Source organism: Glossina fuscipes, unplaced genomic scaffold (assembly GCF_014805625.2).
Source record: "Glossina fuscipes isolate IAEA_lab_2018 unplaced genomic scaffold, Yale_Gfus_2 27, whole genome shotgun sequence".
NCBI lineage: Eukaryota > Metazoa > Arthropoda > Insecta > Diptera > Glossinidae > Glossina > Glossina fuscipes.
This window is the reverse complement of record NW_023998422.1, coordinates 779,389-785,564: the sequence shown is the minus strand read 5'-3', so window position 1 is coordinate 785,564 and position 6,176 is coordinate 779,389. Positions and strand designations below refer to the sequence as shown.

Genomic DNA, 6,176 nt, shown 5'->3' with positions numbered 1-6,176 from the left:
CGCAAATAAGTAATTTTGGTGGAAAGTCTTTACGTCCGCCCAACTGCCGCGCCCGGAAATAGCCAATTGTACTGGGTAGATAAATTTTGTACCAAAATGTTTATAATTTATTTATTTACTTCATTTTCAATTTTAATTCTAGGATTCACTTCCTCTTCTCTGCGTTCTATGTTTTTGAATAAATTATTATCTTTTTTTCTTTTCTTTTTTGTAAAAAACTTTTTTTTTAAGTTTCTTTTCTTTTTTTAGAACGCTTTCATTTTCATTTAAAATCACTTTAATCAATTCGTTTTTCTTTTCAAAACTAAAATAATTAACTTATGTTTATTGTTTTAAAATCTTTTTTTGATTTTTTCAAAACTGAAACGTATTTAACGAAAATTCTGATGAATTTTTTCCGCACTTACATGAATTTCTTTACAACAAGTACGAAAGTCGTAAGCAACTGAAAGTTCGAAAACAAATTTTATAAAAAAAAAACTTTGCGCATTTACAACTTATTCGAATCATATAGAAGAGTAAGTAGTTGGCCGCAAAAATTGATCGCAAAAACAGGGTTAGACGAGTAAAATGTAAATAAAGTTTTCAAACCGATTACCGAACGAACGAACAACAAATTGCATACACATACACATGTACAGGCATGTATATCTATGTATACAAGCATAAATGTTGTAAAATTTTTGTGTTTTTTTTTTTTTTCTGAGTTTTTAAGGCCGCCTGGTCCGCGAATTCATGCAAGCAAGCACTCATGTAAATCTATATCACCACTGCGTAAAATATATAAAAAAAAAATTCTTAAAATGTTGAAATGTTTGTGTGTGTGTTTTGCGTTCTTTTTGTTTTTTTTTTTTGAAAAATTAGTGATGTGCGTGGAAAGTTTACAACGCGCTGACGTTCAACGAAACACAATTACAATATGATGATGAATGGATAGAAGAATGGCGGGATGGTTGATGTAAGCGAGTGCTCGTTTGTTTTTGTAACATAGAGCAATGACCTTGATTGAGTTGTTTGGAAATATGAAGAATAATAACGCACCAGAACGGCATTGTAGGAAGCATAGTCAAGTTACACAAGGCCTCTCTATCTCTCTCTCTCGCTCTCTCTCTCTCTTCGAATAAGAACTTGAGGTTTTTTTTTTTTTTTTTATTTGCAAACAAAAAAGCTTCATATTTTTTTTTTTTTTTTAATTTAAAATATTATGTACGCGACAGTGGTGCGATTTTCTTCTTTGAGCAGTTTTTTGATAATAATATTTTAGTGTAAATTTTTAGATAAGATTTGTTCTTCCACGTGTTTTCTTTTTTATTCGCTGAGCTTGTTTATTGTATCTAGCTTTACTAGACTGTGACACATTACATTTATCATTTCATTGGTAACGTATTTTTCGTATTCGCGTAAAATTCATTTGTAGTTGTAGTTTGCTCTTGATTTATGGAAACAAAAAAGTGGCAAATTGAAGAAAAGAATTTCTCCTTAATTAACTTACCAAACAAATTGTTTGTAATTGAAAGGAATATTATTTATGTACCATTTTGATTAAATAAATTTAAGTTGCTAATCTTATGTCTTAAAGTCAAGTGTCTCAAGTCAGTTTATTTGGCAAATAATCTATAAGTGATAACGAATGTATGTAAGCTTTTTATATATTCGTTGATAAAATAGAGTTAATATCAAGGCCACTTACATTTAGGTTATGTTTATTTATATTTTCGTTTATGTTTTTCTTTTCTTTTTTTTTTTTCTCTAACCTTGAAAATTATTAGAATAAATATGATTTAAAATAATTGAAGGATCTTTGAATTAAACAATTTGTTTAATAGTGAAAAAGTGTACCCTAAATAGAATAAAAAATATGAGAGAGATATAAAATAAATAAAATACATAAAAATTATGAAGAGTTCCGTCGATGATCAAAATTGTTACAATTTAAGTTTGTAGGTGATGATGAATAAAATTGCTTTAGTTAAGTAGCATCACTATATCCTAAGCTATTTTTTTATAGCTTTGATGTTGTTTGTTGTATAAGTGGATAAAACTCATTCGTTTACTGAAGTTTCAAACAAAGTGTTAGTGTACGATTAATGGAAGTTTCTTTACTGGCATTGATTTTAATTTACAGTTTTACTGTATTGTAGGTTTCTGAGAGATAAAAATGGAAGAAAAAACGTAGTATACACTATTCTTCTTGGTTACAAATATGCTTATGTGGGTATTATACTGCAAAGCAAAAACAAATTAACATACATTAATAAGCTTAAGATTACCCTAAACTATTATTATTCATTTAGCCAGAGCAATAACTTCCAAGACTAAAATCTTGAAATTCGGCCTCACGACTGTTGGGCTGCTAGTCGAGATTCTTTGCCTTCAGCCACTCAGGCTCATCCTGTATAAGCTTGAAAACCTTTTTTGAAATTAGTTAGTTACTACTTTTCGAACCACATGTGTTATCAAAACAATTTGGAAATTTTCTGGAAAGCTTGAAATCCATATTGAAAAGTTATACTCATTTATCAAATGGGGATGAAACTGTCTTCTACTATGAATTATTATAGTATACGGCTTTTTGCTAATTGTTTTTAAAAAGCATTTTTTTACTTGATGATATCAATGTACATAAATAAAGTTAACAAACGTAAATGCCGTACATCGCTCTCATACAGTTATCCGTATATAGACTCTTCAAAATAAGGCTTTATTTGGCAAGCGGTCGGGCTAGTGCTCCGGCCGGAACAATTTTCAATAGGATTCAGGCAGACAGACAGGCTACTTGACTTGGCTCTTTGTTATAATCAAAGGTGATTGTATTTCAAGTTCCCTTGCGCGTAAAAACTTCTACATTCTTCTTCCACAAGTGGTGTAGGGTATAATAAAAGTTTGTAATAAACAATAACAAAAGCCATGTGGTTGAAGAATGTCTTAAGAAGGGGAAAAAAAAAAGTTGGTAAAAAAAGCTTTACCAAAAAAGAAAAAACACCATTTTAAAAAAAAAAAAAAAAAAAAAAGAAAAGATCTCTCGAAAATCGACGCCGAACTAAACTTGAACTTGAATTTCGGCATTTATTTGTTCTAGTAAAGAGAAAAAAAAATATTCTATTCTACTAAACAAGCAAAGAAATCTCTCATTAATTTCAATAATGAAAAAACAAAATGAAACTCTTTGCTATTTACAGCAAAAACAAAGTAAAACAAAAAAAATTTGTTGCTCTTCTCAACTCTTGCATACAAGTGTAATAAAGTAAAGTAAATGAAAGCATCATCTCACCTTATAAACATTCAGTACACGATTAATGAAATCGTTGGCGAGTTTTTGGAGGAACCGATGACTAGCGAAGCTTTTGTGCAAAGTTTTTATTTGTTAAGGTCGTTTGCGCGAATTCCGACGAACGTGTTATAGTTTTGCACTAACCAATCACGAGAAATATTAAAAAAGCGTAAAAGCCGAAGTTATACGAAACTATTTATTTTGTTGTTGTTTTTGTGTTTTTTTTTTTTCTAGTTAATTTTTTATGTTTGCACAAAGAGAAGAATATGTAATGTTTTGCGTATGTGTTAAAGCTTAAAATTTTTACTCTTAATAGTTGATTGTAAATAAAAGGAACGAATTTTAACATTTCATGTTTGCCTTGTACAGTTGATGTTACACTCTTCTTCTTGTTTCATGTCTGTCATTTTTACGGACGCATTAGAATACAGAATTTTCTTCATCATCATCATTGTCATCATCATCATCATCACCATCACCATCAACTTATTATCACAATAGTGGACTTTTTTTTATTACAAATAAGTTGAACATGTGTCTACGAAATAAACAAACGATCCGTACATATAGCAGAATTTTTGTGCGTGTGTGCCTGACCTTGGTGTCTGATTTCTAAATTATATATTAAAAGGAAATCTGTGTATGCAGAGAGCAGGGACGTAATGACTCACAGTTACTGGGAGTTCCAAGTTTCTGTTCACAATCCCAAGCACGAAAGCGGTTCACCTGGCTTACCTGGACTTCTCGGTCTAGGAAATACACATTGATGCTTTCATGGCAGCGCACATGCGGTCCAGGACATCTAATGGCATCAACGACCTGCTATTGCTCAACTTTAGTATTGCTAGACGCAATTTGTCTACTTAAGAAGCTAATGTCCCATAAAAGGACAAACCAACAGTTACGGCTCCAATTTTATAAACGCATTCAAACCCTCACACATTTTATGGTGCTCGTAAATGAAGGCTATAAAAACCACAATACTGAAAGCATCAATTTAATAGATTTGAGTCTCAGTTCAGACAAATCACTTTACGAACTAAGAACAACCATGCACCTGCACCCATAGCTTCGAGAAAGAACTCTCGTATACGCTTATGTTCGAAGCTGGTAAGTTTTCCCGTGAAAAACACTTGGGAATATTATGATACAGCCAAAGCTTATCATTTAGTTGGTCCTGTAAAGCCAGTAGAGTTTTATAACACTACAGCGAAACCTATCTTCAACGTTGAGGATAAAGTTCGCTTCGTTACGGATCCTCGAGTTTCGAATCCTTATAGCCAAGCGTATATGGTAGATTGTGTGGGTGAAGTAATTGGTGGGCTTCCTGCGCTATATGATAACCAACCGGTGGAATTACTACTAAACATGGGACCTACTAGCCTTAAAGCTGGGGAAGCAGTATGGTTCGGTTGTGAAGTGAGCAAACGATTTGCCTTCAACCAAGGCATAGCGATTTTCACTGTAGACATTCCAAGAACGCTCTGTAAAGACGATCGTCTTATTTATGGTGAATCTTCCACGACTCACGCAATGTTATTTACCGTCGTTTCATTACACGAAAATACATCCCTCAAGAAATTACGATTGGAAAATGCTTTGGGGTGAGGAAGAAGGTGAGAAGGGCTATTTAGTTATGTCGCCTGACTGGTTCCAAGATTTCGGATTTGAAGTAGTTGTTGACTAAAAATTTGGACCCGAAGACGTTATACGTGTATTTAACGGTTTGATTCACAGACGGTATTGAAAAAACACTGACGAAGAATCCCAAACAGCGCGATCTCAACGAGTGTTTTTTCAATACCCTCTGGGTTTTCTCGACATAAAATCTGAACAGCACGATCGCGCTGCTTGGGACTCAAACGGTTAAAATGGATCGCATTGTATTACCGGCCTGGGATCCTATGGGTACGTTGAACATCATCCCATCCCTGTTGCGCCTTTTTTTTACAGGTATAATCGCATCAGTGTTGTCGATGTATGATTCGATAAGTTGTGTTGGTAATCATCCCTCGCGTATTTCACAGCAACAACTTAACTATTATTTATCATTGTACTATCATACAATTCCCAATAGCCCCGAAAATTGCAATTGCAAACAACATCGAATCGAACATATGATATTATTATTGTTTTAGATTATTATTGCTCGATGTTATCATGAAAGACTGTCTGCCCGCACTTAACACTCGAACAATGTAACTCAGAAACTTAATTTTGCAGGTAAGTTAATTGACTAAAAGTCAACACATTGTATGAAACATTATTCACAATTTATGTACAAAGTATAAAGTAAGAACAAAAAACAAATAAAAATAGAGAGATTCATACAAATAATAAAAATCCCTCACTAAGTCCTTAATAAACATCATAAGGCAACAGAAATAATATAAGTAACAATGAAAATCTTTTAAGACGTAACGCAAAAGTAACAAAAATTGTACAAACATCTGTAAATAAGGAAAGAAGAAAGGAAGAGTATCGTACACACACATACACACACATACACACATTTCAAGAGCTCTAGCACACAAAAAATATTTTTAAATTGTCAATCGCAATAGGTAATGCGTTATATATTAAATAAAAAAAAAAAAAAAAAAAAAATAAAAATTATGTTTATTTAAGAAAAAAACCGTGTGTGTGGGAAAATTAATTTATTTTAAAAAACAACTTTCGCAGTATTCTCTTCTTGCAGTGCAATCGAACGACTCCTAAGCAATTTATACAACAACAATAAGTTGTTGCGTTTACTTTTAATTTTCGATATTAAAACAACGGCTTTGCTTAGATTTAGTTTTTTCTTATCCTATTAATTAAAGCAACATGTTGCTTGCTTTTTATGTGTTTTTTTTTCTTTTTTTGGTAGAAAATAATTTATATACAAATCGCTAAATGCAGTCAT

At 32.2% G+C, this 6,176-nt stretch overlaps 1 pseudogene; it reads left to right on the top strand.

Moving 5' to 3' along the window:
- Nucleotides 1-941: 941 nt before the first annotated feature.
- Nucleotides 942-5,409, top strand: LOC119635779 (annotated as a pseudogene).
- The last annotated feature ends 767 nt before the right edge of the window (nucleotides 5,410-6,176 follow it).